General features: G+C 39.4%; 2 long non-coding RNA genes across 2 annotated transcripts; one reads left to right on the top strand and one right to left on the bottom strand.

Annotated features, from left to right (window-relative positions):
- Positions 1-458: 458 nt before the first annotated feature.
- Positions 459-20,209, bottom strand: LOC107311708. Its single transcript, XR_001554201.2, has 3 exons — positions 20,123-20,209; positions 1,037-1,227; positions 459-572 (listed from the first exon to the last, which is right to left on the bottom strand). It is a non-coding gene; the product is annotated as an uncharacterized LOC107311708 (long non-coding RNA).
- LOC107311707 lies at positions 20,210-21,786 on the top strand. Its single transcript, XR_004306817.1, has 2 exons — positions 20,210-20,365; positions 20,464-21,786. It is a non-coding gene; the product is annotated as an uncharacterized LOC107311707 (long non-coding RNA).
- The last annotated feature ends 1,307 nt before the right edge of the window (positions 21,787-23,093 follow it).

The following is a 23,093-nucleotide window of genomic DNA, read 5'->3' as shown; positions in this document are numbered from 1 at the left end:
AGATATTTTAGTCAGCTTGTTATCAAGACACCGTAGTAGATTATAACATATCCAAAAAAAAAAAAAAAAGACTAGTGATTTGTTGCTTGAAGTATCTGGGCAATCTCTCTGAACCAAACTGATCAATTATTTTAAAAGGCATGGAGAGTAGAAATTTGTGCAGAGTAAGTAGGAGAGAAAGAAAATCCAGGACCTGTCCTTTGGGTTATGCTGGAGGTTCTTTCTCCTTTCTTTCCATGCATACAGAAAGCAGCTGATCCGATATGTTCTGCAAATAGATACAAATGCATACAGAAGCACTGGGAACATCTTGTACACAGATGTGAGTCAGTACTTGGCAGGTGGCTAGTTGAAGTCAGATTTCCCAGACAATAATTCCATTTTCTTGGAGGAAAAAAAAAAAAAGACCGAGAATTAAAGAGACATGAGAAGAAGGACTAATTCAAACCTGCCTGGAATAAAAGCTCTTATGTTAAATTCCTTCTTTCTTCTGTGTAGTTGATTCTATGTAACTTCAGGTGTTCAAACACGTCTTGTGGGAAGGTCACAGGAAGACCCCATTACTAGTATAGCTGCACAAGGAGAAGGGCACGTGTCACACCATTCATACCGTTGTTCACTGTAGGCCAGAAAAACATTTCCACAGCAAGACAACAAATGCACCTCAAGAGCGTGTCTGAACCTGAACTGAGGCACGTCTGCTGTTCCTATGGCAAACAGCATTCCACTTCCTCTCACCACCACAAGAGTGTGTTTCAGGCTTAGAGCACATTTTCTCATTTCTGCACGAACAGCCAGATGTGGTCAGAACCACAGGGCTGTAGGTGTGTTGTGAATCCATACATTGTAATTTGGCTTTCAATGGCTGCACTAGTTTCAAATTTTGCTTATTCTTTGATTATCAGTCTTTACAGAGGTGTTTGTAAACTGTCTTGTCAAAAACACCAATTCATGAGGAAATATTTGCCTTTGGTAGACAATCTATCTGCCTGTATGTCTGTGTATCTATTTACTTATTTTTTCTACCTTTTTGTACCTTGATAGTGATAGAAAAGCAGATGCTTTGTTTTGGGAAGAAGAGTGTAGTTTAATCTTTGCATTCAGTTTTCCTGAATGATTCACTGGGAACGCACTCCTGTGTTCCCACGAGCTCCAAACCAGACCTCCTCTCCAAGTAGGAAAGCTATGGTATGCCCTGAAAAATGTTCTTTAACTGAAGAGCTGTTCCTAAAGAGGGAAATAAGAGCATAAGCCCACCAATTATAACATGTTTAAGGCATTATCATACCATTTTACTTTTAATTGATGGCTAGCTAAAATATTCTATAGTTTTTTTGTTAAATTGTAACCAAATTTTCTGTGGGCATCCTTTGCTACCCTTAATTCTTCTCAACCCTAGTTCTCACAGCAGATCTGGATGTTTTTTTTCTCTTTGTCCAGTGGGGGGTAGGAGTAGCAATGGAAAAGCATGATCCATGTAGAATTGTATGTTCTCAGATATCTTGACATGTGTCTGGGAATTTCTGAGCTATGGGAACAGTGCTAGACTGGGACTCTTCATGGAATTTTCTGAGCTCCAAACTGAGTTTGACAAGGGTGTTATAATTTGTTCTATAATAATATACTTTACCACGCAACAGTAACAAAGCGTGTTGAACTGGAACCACATCTCCATAAAAGTCAGATATCACCACAAAAACAGTGGAATGCAATACTTTCCACATCACAGAATTGTCCTACCACAAGGTGGGACAGCAGTTCAGAACAGGGTATAATTTTTATGCACTGCAATAGGAACAAGGAGTGTTTTGTGAGGGATAAAATGCAGAAGTTAACAAAAATCCTCCCAAAAGTACTTTGCTGGGAAAAGTGAAAGTAAATACAGGAAGACATAATTAATTTGTTATGATACTTGAGGGCTAAAACAAAGGATTTTTTAAAAATATCCTCAGCTTCCTTTTCCTAAGCAAATTCCTGAGGCTACTTGCAGAGCAAAACATTACAGCTTCCTGTTTCTTCCCATGATTAAAAGCTTCCAGGTTACCCAGCAGTTGTTAAAGTGAATGCTGCTCTTGGCAGCAGTCATCACTATCATTTCAGTCCTGATTATGGACAGTGAGAGTCTTCTGGCTGACCAAAATGTTTCTGGATTGAGCCCTAAGGAATTTGACTTTCTGAGGCTTGCAGAGATGTGATGTGGAACTTCCCAGGCATGCTTTCTCTTTTTGAAACTGTTACATGCAACTGAGCTGATCCTGTTCAGCCCAGCTGGGGGAAGGCTGAGCTTCACACCAAGACTGCTGACAGGAAGGGGCAGCCCTTTTGTACATGGAGCTACCCCTCAACCCCCCAGTACTGCTGCGAGGACAGTCTCTTGATGGGGTGAGCCCATTCTGTTCAGGGAAAGGGTCCGTGGATAGTCTGGAAAAAGCTTCCAAAATATCAGATGCATTTAGCAGGAAGCTAAAGTACCAGTCCAGTGTGGTGGGCAGGCAGCACAGGTATTCCCCTTCCACTGTTACTTGCGTGCTTGCTTTTGCCTGACTAAGGACATGCAAGCTACTCAAATGGAATATGTGCTCCACTGCCTGAAATAATTTCCCTGTAACTGGGCCCCAGATGCAAAAAGACATGATATAAAAAGTATGTTATAAAAAGAACTAAATATTGATCTGTTCCTGTGGTGAATGGGTGTGAATGGGCTCCAACTGCTGTGCTGTCACTTTTGTGGACCTTTGAGTGGAGATCTCTGTTTATACAAACAAATGAATAAACAAAGAGCTAATTAAAAGCCTTTCAACTCCCTTTCAACTCAGGATCTTGTGCACCAGCAAGTTCTGAGTTTCAGGGTCCAGTTGTGATTTTGAGCAGCATCTTGTGCTTTGGTGGGCATGTGGGGTGGGATTTATACTGACTTACTTAGCCCTTAGGAATGTAGTTAATTTATTTGTTTCCAGCCTGTGGGATGTTTGGATTTAGATGTTTCTGAAGAATTTCTTCACCATTTCGTTTTTGGAAAACTTGTTTTCCATTGCTTCTATTCAAGAGGAAACCTTGTGCAGTGAGGAGTCAAACACTCACTGGGCCAGGAAGACAGGGAGAGGGAGCATGAGACTTAAAAGCTAACAGGTTGCAAAACTGTCTCCATGTTTGCATCCAGTGTTTGCATACATCACAATCACCCTTCTTTGGGCACTGACCAAAAACCTGAGGAAAGCAGGTATCACAAGTCAGCCTGTCCCACCTGACAGGTTCTAAGCAGCTGCAGCTCTGTGGAGCAGAGTAATTTAGTGCTCAAATCTCAGCTCTGCTGCAGAGAAAAATGAAGATGTATGCTTTTGCATGAAGCCCTAAAATTAATTGTTATTAAATGCAATACCTATATTTCATGAACTTAGATTCACTCTAATCCGTACACACTTTAGGTGTCCTGTGCCTTAGCCTGCACTTGCATGTATTTCTCTTATCCCCAGTTCTACCACGCCAGCCCCTTTAACAAATTATTTTTATTTTGACCGATGACATTTAGCAAGGCAAGTATTTTTGGATGGCTTGAGATCTGTATCAAAACATATTTTCCTTTTGGAACAAAAATAAGACAAGGGAATCTCCCTCACTAACTTCTGTCTAACATCTCTTCCTCCTCAAGTAGTCACTTGCAAGCTAAAACGTCTAACAGGACTAGAAAGAAAGTTTTCTTAATGAGGTATTGACACAATAAATACTTCAGCATAGCAGTCTCTTATTCAAACTATTTCTCATTAATACTGATTATTCTAAATTGAGCATAAACTAATAGCTAACTGCAAAGTGCCTATTAGTACTGGGTCAGATTCTACAAGACTCACTCCATACAAAAAATGTTTACTTGCACCAGAATGTTCTGTTCAAAGTGATGGTACTTTTATTCTTTTTTTCAGCTGCAAAACTTGGTACATGTTTAAGGAGGCAACACGATTTTTTACAGAATTGGTAAAATGATAAAAGCACTTTATGGAAAGAAATCTAAGTTCTACAAGAAAGTGATAGTTGATGTTTTAAGTATCATTCTTTCCATATCCTTCTTAAAGCATCGTTGAGTTGGGTTTGTCTAGTGAAATGGTTGCCAGTATTTCCAGATTCATGCTCTTTTTCAAGGGGTTATGATCTCCTTACCACTATTTGGAGCAGAAACTTTAAATGGAAGTATTTTTATCCTATCTTGGAAGAGTGACATGGGCTCTAAATCACAAACTAAAGAAACCGTTAATGTTTGCTAGACACTTTTCTGAGACATTTGTTCATGGATTAAAACTGCATGTAAGAGCAATTAGCAAATCTTCACTTACTCAAAAAGGAAAAGACAACTGGATGGATAAGGGATGAATGATATGGGTTTTTTTTACCCCTTTAACCATTGTAAAAAATTTAGCAGTGATATGTGTTGCATCAGTATCAAACGGGCATGAGTATTATGTAAATAAATGTGGCATAAGCATCTCTTTTAAAAGTACTGTCTGTTTCAACCTACTTTGTCTTGAAGTGAGGGCTCTCAGCCTCTCCACTGGGACCACTCATAAAACTAAGGGTTAATCACAGCCACAGAGCCAACAATAAGAATCTCTAGTGAAGTTTCTTGTCTACCTGCTTAGAACTACTATTTTTAGTGTTATTTTTCCCATTCACTGTATGCCTGTGGACCTCAGCTCTGGTCACCAGAATTCAAGTTCATCTCATTTAATCATTGCCATAAGAAAGCTGACATGTAGTCCATGCTACCTGCATAGAGTAAGGCTCTAGTTTATGTAAGGCAGTTCAGTTTGCTGATCTAAAGAAGGAAAGATTTGTATATTGGCATAATGGATTCTCTCTTTTAACTATAGAAGAAATTAGGGTAACAGTCTTGAGCAGATGTTATAACTTTGGGATAACTGCGTGAGATGAATACTACTCCAGGTAACAATGATACCTGAACACTACCAATGTGATGATGCAAAAAAAGGTTTGAAGTAATATGCACTACTACATGTCATGTAACAGAAAGAGGGAGCATACCTGAAACTATCAGTACTGCACGATTTATTAGATGCAAAGTCCTCTCCATGCTAATAAAAAGTGTGAAGAGACTAATGAAAATTTAAGTGGAGAACTGAACAAAGATAAGAATTATTAATAGTGGTTCACATTTGTTTATCAGTACTTTTAAAATGAGATCATCCAGAGATTTACAGCAAAGACAGCAATTTTGGCCTAAAGAAAGAGAAACTTGCAATCTTTTCTTAATGGTAAAACCCTGTTCAAAGTTCACAGTCTACCAATTTTTCCTAACCCTATCAGGAGAACCTGAAATAAAACGTCTGAGAGTGGGTGTCACCAGACAAAAAGAAATAAACAGGGGCTAACATAGCTCTGAAATTCAGCCTGTGAAAAGACAGTAGGCAGACATTCAAAATTAAGAGAACAAATACACAGGAGGGCAGGACTCTTAGTGCCAACAATTACAGCAGTATTATATATTGCTTGTGTTCTCGCTTATGCTAACATTATGCTAGTATAGTTGGGTTGATCTTTCTGGAATTAGACCTGATTTTCAGTGATGTTAAAGCAGAATCCTCCAGTAAGCCTCTCTTACTTTTAGTCTTCTACAGAACTAAGAGCTGAGGACAGTGGAAACTTCTCATGACTGGTGATATTATACACCAAGAAAGACTGGTTTGAGTGTCTGGAGCTGACTGCCTTTGTATATATTCTTCCATTACACAAGAAATTGTTTTTGAATGCAATCAAAACATTGACCCTGGATCCTTTTGCAGTTGACAGTGGTGTTAAGAGTTCTCTGTAGGCCAGCTGAGCAAAAATAATGAGACACTGGTGAAAGCTCAATACCAGGCCTCTTGCTTCTGAAAGGAAAATCCAGCAAACTGATTCTTCAGATCTTGTCTTTCTCTGGTTCTAACACTCATGAGTTAACATGTTATTCAAGATATTTTAAAGTACTTTAATTAAATAAATACTACATTTGCAAATGTCAGGCAGATTCTTATGTAAAGTACTTAAGATGCTTTGGAATAAAAGCTTCTGAATGCAGGACCTACTTTTGCTTTTTTAGTGTCAGTAAAGAGAACAGCTGCATGCACAGCTACTACAGTCATTAGTATCACTATTAACCTACAGTTATTTAATGGAGAAAGATCTTGAGAAAAGACAGCTTCATGAATCAACATAAAGAAGAAATCTTAAGACCGCAAGGCCTTACAATACCAAATTTGAGTATGAGCAATATCACCCTCCTAGTATTAGCAGGCCTTCCTGGGTGAGATATGACAGATATACAGAAAAAATTTCGGGAGCCTGGAAAGGCTGTTTTTGTTCCTTCTGAGAACAAGGGCAAAAGCCCAACTGGGCTGTTTGCTGCTATCCTGAACCATTATTATTCTCTGAGTCTCATTAAAAGAAAACAAAACAAAACAAAACCCTGCCTTTGTCTTGGGTCACTCCAGAACATTTGCCCTCCTCTGTTATTTATCCAGGCAGGAAATGTTTTTCTTCTTTTAAAATGAGCAATGCAAGGATATTGTGGAGAATGCGTGTAGTGCAATATGCTATCAGCACCCTCCAGTTGTTTATCATGGCCATTTTCAGCCAGAATGGGGACACTAAGTTCTCTTGGATTCTCACTGTGCTGGCAAGGTCTTCTGTGTGTGACAAAACAAACAAAAAACAAAAAGCCACACACTTCCTGATAAGTTTCAGAGGACAGCTTTTCTCAGCCTTATCTCAGTTTCATTCCACTACTGAAAAGAATTTCAGTTTTACAGCAGATTTGCTTTTCATTGTATATTTGTCAGTGGTAACTGTATGCTTTTGCCTCCCCACATGATTTGCTTCTCTCTTGAGGAGATAAGGACTGTCTCTCCTTGCCCTGTGAATGGATGTGGCCTATGTCTAAGGTCACTTCAAAAACAATCCAACTGCAGTCATGCCTAGGGGCCTTTTCTATAAAAATGCATTGTTCTGCTGGAGGCAGGGGGCTGGGTAGGGTTATGGCATGCCAGAGATGCACAGGAATGCAAGGCTACTTCATAAGCACAATTTCCAATCTCAGTATGTTTCTCCACAACAATGTTGTGTTATGAAATTAGCATGTTTTTTTCTTTTTTTTTCTTCTGAAAAAGATACATTCTGGTCAACCACTGTGGTACTTACTTGGGGAGGGCTTCTGTCATGATACCAAGAAAAAAGCAAGGGGAAGCCTCACTTTTGGTCACAGGCAGAGGAGACAATAGCAGTGAAAAAGTCCTCATACTTTCTTAGCCATTTTTCTAGAGAAAGCAGTTTTTAGGGTATTCAAGGCTCAGTGGTATTAGCCATTTAGTTATTTTATTCCTCAGCTTGTCCCAGTTCTTCTGTGCATATTATTCATATGTCCACAACAAACAGCATTTTAATTGCACCCTGAAGAGAAAACAAAGCTCATTTTCTAGCTTCAAATGACAGCTGAAGCATACAGGGCTTGCTTGCTTTCTAAAACACCCTCCCACTTCCTCTCCAAATACATACTTGACGCTTGGTAGTGATCACTCTGGTGATACTACTGACAAGAGGAGAAAGGCAGAAGGATGTTCAGGATGATATTCACAGGTTTAGGAAATCTGGATTATAATCTCTTGTCACTTCCTGCATTGTCCTGCACACATCTCTCAGAAACAGAGCCATGACAGGCTGCATTACCTTCACTTCTGTGCTTTAATTTTTCATCTGCCAAGTGGAATAATACTAATTTTAACAATCACATTTACACAAATTTGAAACATGAAGTTTCTAGCTATTTGCTGATAATGGGAAGCACACTGCCATTTAAACTAAGAGACCATTAAGATACATGGCAAGTTGACTTGCTTTTCCTTATTTGTCCTCATAATGAGGAAGCTCATTTTGGGTGCAAGGACAAATGCAGTGGATCTGCTGAAAAGGATTTGTTTGTAAGGAGCAGATCCTTGCAACCTTGTTGGGAGAAACTGCTCCTCCTTTTTTAGTTTTTCCAGAGGAATGTGTATGTAAAAGAATGGTTGTAATAATAATTCTTCATAAGAATAAGAGTTTCCTATTGAGTAATTCAAGGCCTTATTGTTTCTCAGGAAACAGACAGCTGCACCCGCTTAAAAAGGAAAAAAAAAACCAAACCACTGGTTAACACAGACAAAATAGTAATGATTAACACTTTGTATCCACTGTAACATCTCTAGAAGTGTATTGCTTGACCCAAAGAATTCCTCAGGAGATCTAACTTAGAAATACAGGAGAACAAGTAACAGTTATTTTCATTTAAATAATTCTGTTATCTCTTCTTGTCAAGTGCCTATCCAAACGCATTAAGTCCCGATCCTGGGCCCACCAGAATTAAGGCTTCAGCTTTTCCAAATAACCAGAAGTCCCCCGGCGCTGTGATCACAGGACTTTTCAAGAGTATGTAATGGTACAGTGTAAGTGCAGTGGCACATGCATCCCTGTGACCTATGAATTGAAGGTCAGTGCTGGGGTGACCGCCATGGGCACAGAGTGCGCAGCAAAACTGAACCAAGAAAAATTCCTCACAGCTTCACCTGAGCAAGGCAACACCTGCTGGAAGCACAGGTGATATTTCAGATGGAGAAGTCATTCTTCAGTTGCTTGCCTTAAAAAAAAAAAAAAAAAAAAAAGCTTGGCTTTCCTGGTGCAGAACAACCGTAAAATGCTCTGTAGCAGTGACAGCTTGAAAGTTAGAACTGTTTCTTACCCACCTATGTCATCTGCAGTGTTTTCATTGGGCTGTTATAGTAAGAAAACTTATTGAAGCTATTTTAATTTATGTTTTTCTTCTCAAATCTTAACGTTGCTAACTTTAAGAAGTCATTAGAATGCTGGCATTAACAGGAAACAATGCTCATGAGTTTTAATGAATGCAAATGTGGGAAGGAAACCATTTCCCAGCTTCTGAGAAACAGGGCATTAATCTAGATGGCATAATTACTCCAGCCAGGCTTTCCTCAGTGAGAAGTGATAAAAGTAAGAGCCTATGATTATTTCTATACTTCTGAAATGTTGATAAAACATAAAAATGTTGATGCCTCCACTAAGAAACACTCAGTGACAATTTGTAACAAATGTCTCCAACACGCATTTAATGTAGATTAAAGGTTCATTATTCTTGACTAATTGCATGCCAGTAGATCATTAAAAACAGATATGCCAACGCTTAGGAAGCATTCATCCTTTATATGAATGTTAATCCTCAATAAACATGCTTTTAACAATCAGTTGGCTCACTTTATATGTTAAGCAGAGAATTCAAATCACAGAATGCTTGTAAGATGCTTACTTCAAAGTACTACAATAATTTCTCTATATATCCTGTGTGGTCTTTTCTTAACACATGGAAAAAAAAACCACCAACAACAACAAAAAAGATAGTTACATAGATATAAAACTCTTTTCTAATTTGGCTTTTGTCAGTTCAGTGCACCTACAAGTGGTAGACTGCCACAGTTAAATATGGTGGTAAGGCAGAGACCATCACTTCCCTTCTCTCATCTCTTCTGTAGTATCTGCTCAAATAGTCAAGAGGAAAGTGTTTATTTTATTTTTACTTTCAGTTCTGATACCATTACACATGTACCCATCTCTATAAGCATGTCCCCTTAACCCTGTAGGAGGAGAATGGTTCATTACTTCTGCGCATCACTGATTCTGTTAAAGACCTGTATGGAGGAGGAAAGGAGTCTGCTTGTAGACTGTAAATTGTAGACAGAACAATTCGATATAATCCAGTTGATTATATTGCCTCTGGAAGCTGCTAGCATTATGGTAGGAAAATGCCTGAGGGGTAATTCAAGAGCAAAGCTTTGAGAACCCCAGATCCTACTGTGGATGTTTCAGAACCTGAAGTTTCTGCAGAGGCCTGGAATGAAATCCTGGTTTTGTTTAGGGCAATAAGAATCTGTCAGTGATGTTATCTGGTCAGACCTGGTAAGGTCATATCCAGGGGCTGAAGGTCCGTGGCCCATACTTCCAACCAAACTCTGTATATCAGTAGCTCTCAAGAAGAGAGCTGAATGACATGCAGTAGATGATGTTATAGAAAAAAAATTACCTTTTCCTAGACTGTTAGGAATGATCTTTGTTTGTGGTGCAGATGAAATGACATTACAGTGTTTATCTGTAGGAACCTAGATTGCCTGTCAGCTTTACTATGACAGATCACAGCAAAAATTCTTTCTTTCTCTTTCTTTCTCTTTCTTTTCCTCTCAGAATACCTTAGACTCAAGATCCTTCAAATCATGGCTATTTTGAAGGGCTATTTTTCAGATTGAGTCCTGGACTAAAATAGCAGGTGCACCACGAGGCTGAGGATAAGCCTCTGGGTGAAATGCTGATGGCCAGGCTGCTGACCCACTTCACTCAGCTGGCAGGGACACATTTCCTCTTAGGTAGTCCCTGCTACAGGGAAGGTTTGTGTTCTCCAAATGCTGTGTGTGTGCAGCTGCTTGACCTTTCTTGTAAGCAAGTTGCCCCATTAGGCTCAGATCTGAGATTGACATTTTCTTTTCTGCTTGAAGCTAAGACTGGGTGTCCCCTGGCCTCTTGCAAATGGACATTTGGCTATGAACAGGACTTATGGGATGATATTAATAATTTCTGATTAGTACAAGGAAATACCAGGCACATGGCCTGTTCTATAGGGAGCTATTGAGTTAGACATGGTAGCTGTATTTCAAGAAAATGCCTGTTAGCATGTAGGCTTCCTAATAGCATTAGAAGTTTTATGTTCTGGAATAAAGTAATCAAATCTCATGCTTCAGGGCACGCGCTGATCTCTGCAGGACCAAGAAGGCATTTTGCCCACGAGAGCTTTATGTAGTTGTCTGGGTGGTTTCTACCTTTTCCCAAAGCAGTGGTGAATGGAGGCAGTTGGAGACAGGATGCTGAGTGTCATGGGCCAATAGAGTGACCCCACATACCTGTGTACTCATGTTACTGTTCAAGGGGCTAAAGATTTTGAATCTTATAGAAATGAACGCATTATGACAGGAAAGCTCCAGCAAAATGCCTTCAAAGTGAAATTTTGGGCCAGCTTTCACTCTCTATTAGGTAGCGGCAGTGCTTATTGAATTCTCCCCCTGAACAGAGAAGAATGCACGGCAAGCTGCCTCTGCTGGGGAAAAATGATTAATGCCTTATGTCAAGCACTGTGGCACTTGCACAGTGACTCTTCTCTTCTTAGGTAGGATAGTAGTGACCGCATGAAAGCAAAGCAGAGCATTCCCAGAGCTGAGTTTTTGTTCTCTGGCATCAAATGAACCATCACGCCAGCCAGCTTCTTGCTATGTCCATGTGATAAAATATGTGCCCTGTTTTCACTGCCTTCTGCTTCTCTTCTACTTTTATTGTTTCTGTGGCTTTTTCTCTTTCTCTTTTATTTTCCTTTTCCTTCTCTTAGACCAGCTGAGGGAAATAGTTTGTCAGTTGTTATTGAAATCTTTCATCTGGCTACTGTGAAATATTTTTATCTCACACAGAATGTGATACTGCCACTTTGTCGATACCAAATAGGGTTGGTTTTCTTTTTTTCTTTCTCATAGGAACGTTTCTATATGCATACATATGTACTCAACAGTGGACAAAGGCAAATAAATTTTCACTATCAATACAAGCCAAGACAACTTTCATTTTTCTGTCTGGAACACAATATTTAAATATATATGACATCACAGTCAATGTCTTTTCTGAGTCCACAGTCAGTATGTTTCCCTAACTATATGCCATATTTATTCTCATTATTTTTCACAGACTTGTAAAAAATGGTGCCACAGAGGGGGTAACAGAGTGTTACCTTTGTTATTCTACATGGAAGAAGCAGAACAAGGCATGTTCACAGAAACTGTTACTGCTGGGGAAAATATTCCAGCTTTCATTCTTGGGATTATCCTTTTCTCTTTCAATGCAGATTATCGCTGCATGTTGGGATCTACCCAGACACATTGAAGTACAAGACCTCTAAAAAGAAGAAAAAAAGGGGAAGAAAAAAAGAAAGGTGTGAGGCAGGGGTACAGAGAGACTGCCTATTTTGCATGATGGTCTCTTGTACTTATTTCTCCAAGGGGAGCTAAGGATTATTTGATTCTGCTTTACATATGCTTAAAATGATGTTCTATTCTTAAAATATTATAATCTCCTTCTTCTTCCCTAAGATTTGATGTAGTGGCAAACTTGAGAATTCTGAAGAAGCTGGAGACTAAACTTAAAAGAAGTTTTCTGGGGGAATGGAGAGTGATTGACTCACAGGGGGAAAAGTATGAAATTGCAATTTATTATACAAAAGCAAAAGCATTAGGAAGGACAGAGTTTTTAAATGTTCTTGAGGGAAAGCATAAGAATTCATACTTTGATAACAGGGAAGAAGGTAAATGATACAATCAGAACTGTTTGTCAGTGGCTATCCTTTTCATGAACCAGAATGCTGTAATATTAAAAAGCAGTAGAGGCAGAGATTATGAGAGGTACAGGTGCAGATGGCAGAGCACAGCTGCAAAGAGCTTCTAAAGGCTGTTCCACTGCTCTAGCAAATGACATCCATGCCTGCAATGAGAGAGTAAAAGTAGTCTGTAATCCTCAGGCAATCAGTCTGACACAGTTCACCTGGACAGAGTGAAGGGCACACATGGCCAGCAAGTTTGTCTGTGGGTTTGGAGGTAAGAGGAATGGAGTACTGAGGATTGGGGGGGGGAAGGGAAATATGTGGGAGATGTGTAAAGGTGAGTTTGTTCCACCTAGTGTGATTAGGGAGCCAGCTTTTTTGCCATTGCAACACCACTTACAAAACACGAGCTCAATCCCTAATGAGCTTAACTTTAAAAGTAAGAGAAAGCTCTTCTCAGAGTACTTGTTATGTGCTCAGAATGTGCTGTTCTCTTTCCAAAAGCTTTTAATCTTAAAGTGAGTTTTCACTAACCAGATTGAGACAGCTCTGTGAAACTGTGGCAAAAGAACAAGACTGCATGCCATTCAACTTTAATAAGTCATGGGAGAAGATATTGTTTAGCCTTGCATAGTTTATACTCTCAAAATTATAACTGCAAATAATTAAAAGGAAGCAAGCCATTTTGAGTTTGCCTGTGCTCCAACACTTATGGTGCCCAATTGATGTGAGTTTTCATTTTAATGCAGTTGAAATTGGGCAGCAGCACCTCAGGTTTCTTTGCTTTAGGCTGACAGCCATTTTGAAAGGGAAGAGGCTAGTTGGGTTAGCTACTTTTAGAGAGGGTTTTATGGGCAACAGGGAGACTTCAAGGGGTTTCCAGGCTGATTCAAAGAAAAGGAGAACATTGCTAAACTTCACTGTTATGGCAGAGCACGTATTTTTAATCTATTGACTCACAGTGACTTAAGCATTTGGGAATCTTGTTTAAAATTTTGGGTCCTGAAGATTTAGGCTTAGGAGTACTAGCAGAATGGGGCAGAGCTGAGGCCCCACTTTGCCACTGGGACACAGATGTGACCAGAAGCTGGGAACAAGCAGGAGACAGCTGCAAAAGTGATGAATGTCCTGAGGGATGGCTCACAAAATGTGTGAAGCATGATTCTGGAATCCTAGTAACATAGGCATCAAAGCCATAAGAGTGGCAGGTTAGAGAATGGAGAGACAAATTCTAGGCACCCTGAAAAGAGAATAAGGCTTCAGTGCTTGTGTCATCTGAGAGGTTTACTATGTCCTGTGCAAGGTTAGAAGGAGAAGCCAAAAGGCAGATCTTTAATGTTCTTCAGAAAAATGGTAGATGAGATGGTATGAGAGAATTACAGGAGCAAAGAATTCTTCTCTTACATTGGACTTTCAACATTAAGGAAACTAAGTTATAACACTCATATTATATATATATATATATTATAATATATATATGCTATAATATAGCATATTATCGAGGCCTTGGTAGAAGAAAGATCATCGTGGTACACTGTGACATGAAATGTACCTGAACACACGGTAAACAGTTCTGGCCCTTGAGTTGTAGTATATGTACATCATCATGTCTCTATCTTCAGCTGTCTGAAGTAGGATGACATTGAGTCTCATTCTAAGGAGATAGAAATGCAATGCAGCTAAGAACATAAGGAAGCTCAAGTAAAATATGAAGCACTGTTGCATGGTTGTTTGCCCACACCTTAAATGCTGCATGCCTTTCTCATCCTGTCATATGAAAAAGGGTGTAACGCAACTGGGAAGAGCTCAGAGAAGAGCAATAAGGATGGCTGGAGATAAAGAATGACTTTTTTTTTTTGTCATGGAGAAGTAAACTAAGATTTTTCAGTCTGGGAAAGAGATGACTCATCCTGATATAGTAGAGGTCTATAAACTTATGAGTCACAGAGAAAGAGTAAGCAATGGTTGATGTGATTTAAATATCTGTTCCAAGAGGAAAACTGCTGCAGGACATCAAATTATACTAGTAAGAACCAGATTTGAGGGGGGGAAAAGTTCCTAACACAGTTGTAGCAGCACAACCTGACCTAAGTTCAAAAGGAGACTGGATGATTTAAGGGAAATTTGTCAAGAATTTCTGAACACGTTGAAATCTTATCTGCTTTAAGATATATCTGAGCTGGAAATATTCAAAGGTTATGACAGTGTAAAGGGAAACACCATGTACTCATGCTTTATTTTTATGATTTTCTTTGAGTGTTCATTTGAAGACATTATTGGAGATTATATGGGCTTGTGGTCTGATGAACTGCAAACTCTTGTTACTGAGTGAGGGTATTATCCATCTCAGTGGTGAGTAGAGGGCTCCCAGTCTGGGCCAGACACATGCTTCTACTGATAGGGTTTAGACCTTGGCTTTGTGCTGATCAGCGTCTTTGAGAGTAAAACTGGTATGCAAAATCTCATGTCTGCTGCCATCTTCATGATACAGGGCAGAAATGCAGCTACTTTAGAAAGGGCAAAAGCATCCCTTATCATCTCAGTGACAGAGATTACAGGGGAAGCCCATGAGTTGCGCTCGCACAGCTGAGAAGGTAGCTAGTCACAGCCCTGGAAAGAAGGAAAGGGAGGGAAAGGAGATCTTGGTTAAAAGAAGTTAAGAGCAAGTGTTCCTTGGGTACCTTGATATAACTGTGGCATTGGGCTGCAGTCATAGTGGAAACATGCTCAAAACTATTAAGTTGCCTTGTCTGAAGGCATGACAAAGACATGATTAGTCATTGGTCAGCTTTATTTCCTGGCAAATGATAACAAGGACCACTCTCCAGAAGAGGAGGGAGCCATGGGTTTCAGAATATTTTTTTTTTTTCACCTGACCATGAAGGACAAGGGGTAGTTAAGTAGGTCTTTATGTTAGAGACAGCCTTTGCAGTAGGTTTTTAATATGCTTAATCAAGTCATAAATACTAAGACAGCTGTTTGAGCTCTCCATATAGCTGGCTACACATCTAACTGCAGGCACAAGACCTATGCACTCAAGTGGGTAGGAAAATAATTGCCAGAATTTTTATCTTAAGAAGATGAATTGTAAAGTGAAAATATTTAATCTGAAAATGGATTTTTTCACTCATTCTAACCTGAAAAGTTAGGAGCTTGTAGGTTTTCCTACTCATAGTGAGCTCTCATAATAAGCAGACAAATACAGTGGCGACTTTTCTTCCCTAGTATTTGAAATTGTAGTGTGGTAAAGGAGCTGCACACTTGTATCTGAATGTTAGTAAAACCTGGAAAAAAATACAAATGGATGCAGTGTAGATACTCTGAGTGTTTAAGAACTATCCTACAGCTGAATATACATGCCAGAACACAGTGGAAAATATGCTGACAAATGTGCCAGGTGTCTAGAGCTGTCTAAATACAGCAGACCAAGACTGCCTGGCTGCTCATGCACAGTCCTGCCAGCCAGCTTGTGGTTCAGGTACCAAAATAAAGCACTTGGGCTCAGAGTCATAGATCTTGAACTGAGAATATCAGAGCAGAGGATGGTTTATTTTTGTTATGTCGTGGATGTGGACATTCGCACAGTCATTTTAAGAGGGCTAGTATTACCCTTGTGGAGGCACATTCATTTCCTTTGACAAATTTTGAATAATAGAGAATTGTAACAAAATCACTTAAAACTCAGGGAGATTACTAAGAGAAAACAAAGGAGGAAATCAAAAGTGAAGAATGCAGCTTAGAAAAAAAAGAGGACCATGAGCAATGGATCATGAGGAGAAAAAAACTCCCATCAAAAGGGAAAAGCAGGTAGCATTAGCATGAGATTGGGTGTCAGCTACTCTTCTTCAGGAAAGAGATAAAAGAAATGATGGAATGAAGAGGAGGGTTAACATATAATGTGAAGATTTCTTCTGTCAGTGTGGTAAGACTTTCTTATTAGCGTAAACCACAGGGTTTATGTTTTGGCTGGCATATCCTTCCTGTAGCATGACCTTCCTCAAGCATCGCATCTAGCTCTGTTTTCTTTGTGCCTCCTGTTGAACACTCCACACTCAGGGGAAGTCTGGTGGATTCAGGGCCAATACTATGAGCAGGTCTCATACAACAACAAAAATGAATATTGAATATTTTTGCATCCTTCTTTTTGAAAGCTGTTTGTGGTCTTGCTTCTTGCTCAGTGTATTTCAGAGGTCCTCTTTATTATCTTACTATGGTAGTAGTCTCAATACCTTAATCGTGATAACACATTATATCACAAATAGCTTTACTAGAGGTTATGGAATCTTTCACACCCCACCTATGTAATTTAAAACAGATTACTGTCAGGAATAGCCTATGGCTATTTTAATAAACTCTTTCTCCCAGCAAAGAAAAGCACTTGCATATGAATCTTTGCTGGGAATGATCCTGGAAATGTTCAGACCCCCCAGAACATGTCTAGGAGTTGCTTGGAAGTGCTTAATGGCACAGATCAAAAGTACATCTAGAAGCCCTACTGCAGGGGAGCTGTATAGCATTCCAGTGCTTGGGACTGCTCCTGGGCACTATTTACTAGTGGTGGACTCCAGCAAGTTTCTTAACTCCAGGACATACATCCTCTTGCCTTGCAACCTCATTCTGATGTGAGAGAAAGCCATTCTCATGCCTTCATTGCTCTGAGGTCTGGGAATACACAAGGGAGAAGGGTGACTATCTAGACAACTGTGGGACAAGCTCTGTGGCACATATTTCATTGCTGATTCACACCCTTCCTAATACAATAAGTCATTTCCTCATTTTATGAGTGTACTAGAACGAGGTTCTAACTAATATTTATGTTACTAGAACTCAGTCTGTATCTATTTTACATCTGTCCCATTTCTATGGATATGTTTGCCCTTGAATTCTTTCCAGAGCACTAGCTAAGCATGAACTATTCTGTAATTAAACCAAACAACTTAAGCTCACAGGAATTACCAAAAGTGTGTGTGTGACCCCTGTAGAAGCTTGGCAATACTTTATCAGCATGTCAGAATAATTTCACAGCTTAGGTTAAATTTCTAAAGTGCTGTGTATTACTGAGTGCTTTGCTGTATTAATTGCATTGCACTTTCTTAGAAATATTCTGTGTTGATACAGAGAAGATTGTATTGCTAATTGCACACAGGGTAAACACATAAGAGTTATGTCTTAAGAACAAGCAACATGACTCCTGCTAAGGTCAGGTATTAGAGAGTTCATCAGAATTATTCAAATGATGGTAAGTGGAGCTTCATCTTCTGTTGCATTTGCTTTACACTGCTAGAAACTTTCACACTGTTAAAAGAGGTCAGAATGGGTTTTGAATCTCAGGACATCTGTCTGTCAAGACCCACTTCTGAGTTCATGACCCCACTTCAAACTATACTGCCAAGCTTGTGAATAAAAGTAAGGTCTTGACCCTCGTTTAGGGACTAGTAGCTTAAAATAAGATCTGGGAATAAGGAATAAAAAACATTTACAAAGCAGTGTGTAGTTGGAATGCATGTCAAGTGTAGGGTACTTTCCAAAGAGACAAGAGGAGGATGAGGTCATGCAAACATGCAACACATTGTATTTCTATTAGAGTAATTCTTTTTCTCCATGAAAGGAGAAGAGATGAACATTCTCAAGAGAGAGAGAATCATAGCAGCTGCATAGGTTCTGTGCTATTAGGTGATTTAGATCCCTGTCCTGTGTTTAAAATGTCAAGGTGCAGAAGTTATGTATTTTCCATTGAAAATGGAAAAATGGGAGTTCACTTGGAAAACAGGATGGAGCATATGCTGTGGAGTCAGTCGTATGATAAGTATGAAAAATGAATACAAACAATTATGAAAAAAAATGTATCCGATATATTTTTAAGACAGCTGGGAGACTAAACTGTTGCATTGTAGGAAATTTTACCTCTGTCACCTCATACAGTTTTTCCAGGAAGCTGAATTTGATACAAAACAGGAAGAGAGAAGATGACTGAAATGTCTATAGAATGACTCCTGACTTTTAAGAGACAGGGAAGGAATGGTTCTTATGGCCCAAAATAGTGAAAGAAAGAACAGGATTGCGGTCCCTAAATATGGATGAAGGAGAGCAAGTGAAGGAACAACCTGAGCTGAAAGAGACAGTGTTGCATCTAAATATATATATATATATTTGATTATGAATTGCTCTAGGTTAGGGAAAATAAAAAGAAAACAAAAAAGCAGTGGCCGTTTTGAAAGGTTCTAGCAGACCTATTATGAGTTTAGGTCAAGGAACTTAACTGTTCTTAGATACAGCTTGCTGAGTGGGTTTATAAGGAAAAGTGTATGCAATATCAGAAAATGGGAATCAGTGATATGAAGCTATTGGAGCAGATCCAGAGAAGAGCCATGAAGATGATCAGAGGGCTGGAGCACTTCAATAAAGAAAGACTGAGGCTTGTTCAGCCTGAAGAAGAGAAGGCTCTGAGGAGACCTCATTGTGGCCTTCCAGGACTTGAAGGGAGCTTATAAATGGGAGGGAGGCTGACTTGTTATAGACAGAGTTAGGGCAAGGCAGAATGGTTTTGCACTAAAAGAGGAGAGTCTTAGATTAGATGCTAATTACGAATTTTTTACTCTGAGGATTGTGAGGCACTGGCACAATGAAGCTGTGTGTGCCCCATCCCTGAAGGTGTTCTAGGCCAGGATGGATGGGGCCCTGGGCAGCTTGATCTAATGTGTGGCAACTAGATGATCCTTTCCAACCCAAGCCATTCTATGATTCTTTGAGATAGACATTACGTGGGTGAGGTTCCTAGTTTACAAGCTGTTGTTCTTGAGGAGGAAGATAATCTTATTACCATTCTGCTGGTAGTATGCACTGCATATGGCACCTCTTCCAAAGGTCCTCCTAGCCTGAAACTGGAATGCTTACAGAAAAAACAGGTGGAGTTAACATTGCTGCTATACAGCAGATTTGTCTCACACAGAGTTGTATTCCAGATACAAAGCCAAAACTTTGCATTGCTCAATGTTGTATTATCACTAATGATTATATTCAATTTGTCTCACTCTGTGGTGTTTACATCTTTCACATGTGAGTAGTCAGTTTTAATAGCATTCTTACAGTGTTAAGCAGTGTCTTTCTGTCCCATGCTCTCATTTCATTTTATGTGAAACAAATGTGAATTTCCTCAGTTCTTAACTATTTTGAACCAAGTATGCTCTTTTCCTGGTCAGTTAAGTGTTTTCCACTAAGAAATTAACATAGATTTCCAAGTAAATATGCATTCTCCTGCCTCTTGCTATGATTAAGGTGGAAACTGATCACATTTACAAAATGGGTTAAATGGTGACAAATGCTGCAGCCACCTTAAGCAATTCACTGTCTTTATAAAGTAGATTTATTTCAGAGAAAGGAAAGACTTTTCATATTCTGATTTTACTATTTTTTTTTCTTTTTCTTTTTTCCTTTTTTTTAGGGAACACTGATCTGTTGTTCATGCAATGCAGTTATGCAACAGAAAGCAGACAGCACTCAACTCTCCAACAATCCAGAACTGTAATGAAGTTCAGATCCTCATTGGAGTCTGATCAATGGGACTCAAACCTGTTGACATTCTATTTAATTTGTTTTGTACTGTTCAGTACTGATCTAATGAAGGAGGTTTTTCCACAGATATGAATAGACCTCTAAAGCCTGCCTATGCCTATTGTCTTTCTGTCTTACCTCCTTCCCTTGTTCTTTCTTAGTTCATTTTCTTTTTTGGGTCTTAGATCACTCTGCTCATTTTTCACAGTTTATCTACTGTGTGTTACAGCTCTAGCTGGTCAGCAGAACCCACGCCAGCCTCACTCAGATGTATTTAAGAACAGTAGCTGCTGGGTGTGGTGGACACATGGATTGTGACACTGCTGAGGAGGAGCTAGCTGAAGGTGCACTCCTGGAAGGAGGCACTTGATGTCAAATAAGGTAATCACAGCTGCGTGTGACCCACACCAGGACAGGAAGAACTCCAAGAGGCTACATTCCATGGACAGAAAAAAGAATTGATATTTCCTTTCTTTCAGTCCTCAGGAACATCTCCTTATCACCAACATCTGCCAAAGTTATGAAAAGCCTCACAGTGACCCCTTCCAGCGCCCTCAGCATTAATGAGCACATCCCACTGGGTTCCATGGAGTTGGATTTACCCAATTTGTTTATTTGTTCTCTGTCTCAATCCTCATCCTCCAAGGGGAGTATTCCTTGCTGTAGACTTTTCTACAGATCTCACGGGCTTGGATTACTGAAAACTATTCATACAAGGCAAAGAAGATCTTGAATACCTTGTCCTTTTCTGTATCCTTTGTCACAAAGACACGACATTTTCCCAAGCCTTTTCTTATTGTTTTTCACGTTTCTCATCAGATTCAGCTCCACGTCAGCTTCAGCTTTCCTAACTCCATGCTTGCACAATCAAGCAATATCTTCATATACTATTCTTTCCAGTTCTCCTGCTTCTGCCTCTTGTATGCACACTTTTTTTGCTGGAGTTCTGTGAAGGACTACTTGTTCACTTATTGATTGGCTGCTTCTCAGGTTGAACAGTTCTTGAGTGGATGAAGAAAACAGCTACAGAGAAACAGGTAGAAGCTGTTGTATGCACAGTCCAACTTCCTAAGACATCCTTTGCCTCATGGTAGGCGCAGAGTGAGCTCAGTTCATCTCCCAGCAAGAATAAAGGAAATTGAGACTAGGAAGGAGACAAGATAGGTGTGAGCCTGAGGAAGGAGTAGAAAGGATGTCTACTGATGTGTTATTCTTTATTCTTTCTCCATTTGTTTTTTATGTTTGTCTGTTTGTTTTCTACAATACCTAGATTAGTGATCATAAATTTCTTTTAATTGGTGATAAATTAAAATAAGTAGAAATTCTCCTGCTTTTGCCTAAGGTGATAACAAGCTTTATAGTAAAACCTTAATTTCACTGTACTGTGGATACCTTTTGGCTTATTCTGCTTTGACAGTGTAAGAGGCCTTAAAATTTTGTAAACTACAGGTAAATTCACAGTAAGACTTTGTACTATCTGAGTACTCTAAAGAGAACTCTGGCATGTAGAAGGGGAATACCAGCTGAGCTATCGAGCCTTCATGAAGCTTTGAATATATTAATACAGTGCTGAATCAAAGTTGATTACTTAGCAACAAATATGTGGGGTTGAGTTTAGTGCTGAGCTTCTGGAACTGTTCAGCTTCCAAGCTATATCTGGCTTATGTCTGTTATGCAGTCCTGGAACAAAAACACAAATGACTGCACCCACCTCTGTAGTGTTTGTGACTGGGTATGACTCTGTCCTCATTTGAGCATGAACTGCTGCATGTTCACTGTGGAGAAATAAAATCATGCTCTCATCTGCCTTTTGAAAAGTTTCTGAATATTTTTCAGGGAATATGTGGACACAGAATCTTTTTGAAGCCTCAGACACACAACTATAGACAGTGTCAGTGCACTGCCACCGTGCTTTTGTCTTTCCTGGTTGACTGATTGCATGGCTGACATTACACAAACAAGGGAGTGGAAGATTATCTCACAAAAGTCTCTTTTATTTTGTTTGGAGGAAAAAACAGGTGAGCTATGGAAGTGTATTCTGTAGAATAAGATATTTTTATGGACAGGGCTAGAACCTTTGTATCATTAATCAGCATTTTTTAAAAATGCAGATTCTCGGGTGCAAAGCAAAGTTACTTGAGATTTGTGTCTTCCAATACAGTTTTTGATGAAGCACATTACAAGCTGAACTAATTAGGTCCAGTGTACACCCAATGCAACTCAGCTCTTACCTAGCTTGAGGAGCCTTCTCCATTGTACTAAACTTGTACTAAATAAATTTTTTAGAAAATTTTAAGAAGTTTTGGTCTCTACTTAATTTTTTCCTCAAATAACAATCACCCCTAAGCCAGCTACCAACCCAGGAACACTCCTGTTCCTTTTGGTTGGTTCTCTTCCTTCTTGGCCTTTTTTCTCCCAACATGAAAAGAATGAGAACTTGCTGATGTTGATTTTGAGAATATAAAAATGTGAAGAAAGGGAAATTAGACGCTAAATGTGGTTTAAATGGAAATAGAGATCAAAGTCTAGCATTTCTAAGCATAAAAGGTGTGTATACGTTTTGGTAACAGTTTTGTAGGCTTGATGTAAGTCAATCTGCTTGTGTAATTCTACCATGCCTAGCCCAGATGACTGTCTGTAGTTACGTTTATTTGAATAGAAATTGTCTCTGTTGGTATTAATAAACCCCAAAACCATTCTAGCACTGTTATTTGTAAAATAAGGATGATAATTTTTCTTCTGCAAAACAGAACTCTGCTAATTGCCACGCTATGGCAAATCTGTTTCATCCTTTGTATTCTAAACTCTTATGTGGACTGATTCTTTTACTTAAAAACAAAAATTACTATGTGAAAGAAAAGATGCTGTGTAAGGCTGAGCTCCTTGGAGGGGTACTTGGTGGTCTCTAACTATGGGTGCTCCTAATCTTCAAGCTGGGGCTACTATACTGTTCAACACTTCCTTCAGAAGTAGGAGATGGTCCTCTAAATGCAACTTCAGGTGTACAGAGGGGCTCCTTGGGTTCACCATGTCTTCTCACCTGGCACTTAACCATTGGTTCATGCTGTGAGCTGGCAATTCCACTGCAGACAGGCAGCTGTCATTGAGG

Source organism: Coturnix japonica, chromosome 3, assembly GCF_001577835.2.
Source record: "Coturnix japonica isolate 7356 chromosome 3, Coturnix japonica 2.1, whole genome shotgun sequence".
Classification (NCBI taxonomy): Eukaryota; Metazoa; Chordata; class Aves; order Galliformes; family Phasianidae; genus Coturnix; species Coturnix japonica.
The sequence above is the reverse complement of the archived record's forward strand: the minus strand, read 5'-3'. Positions and strand labels throughout refer to the sequence as shown.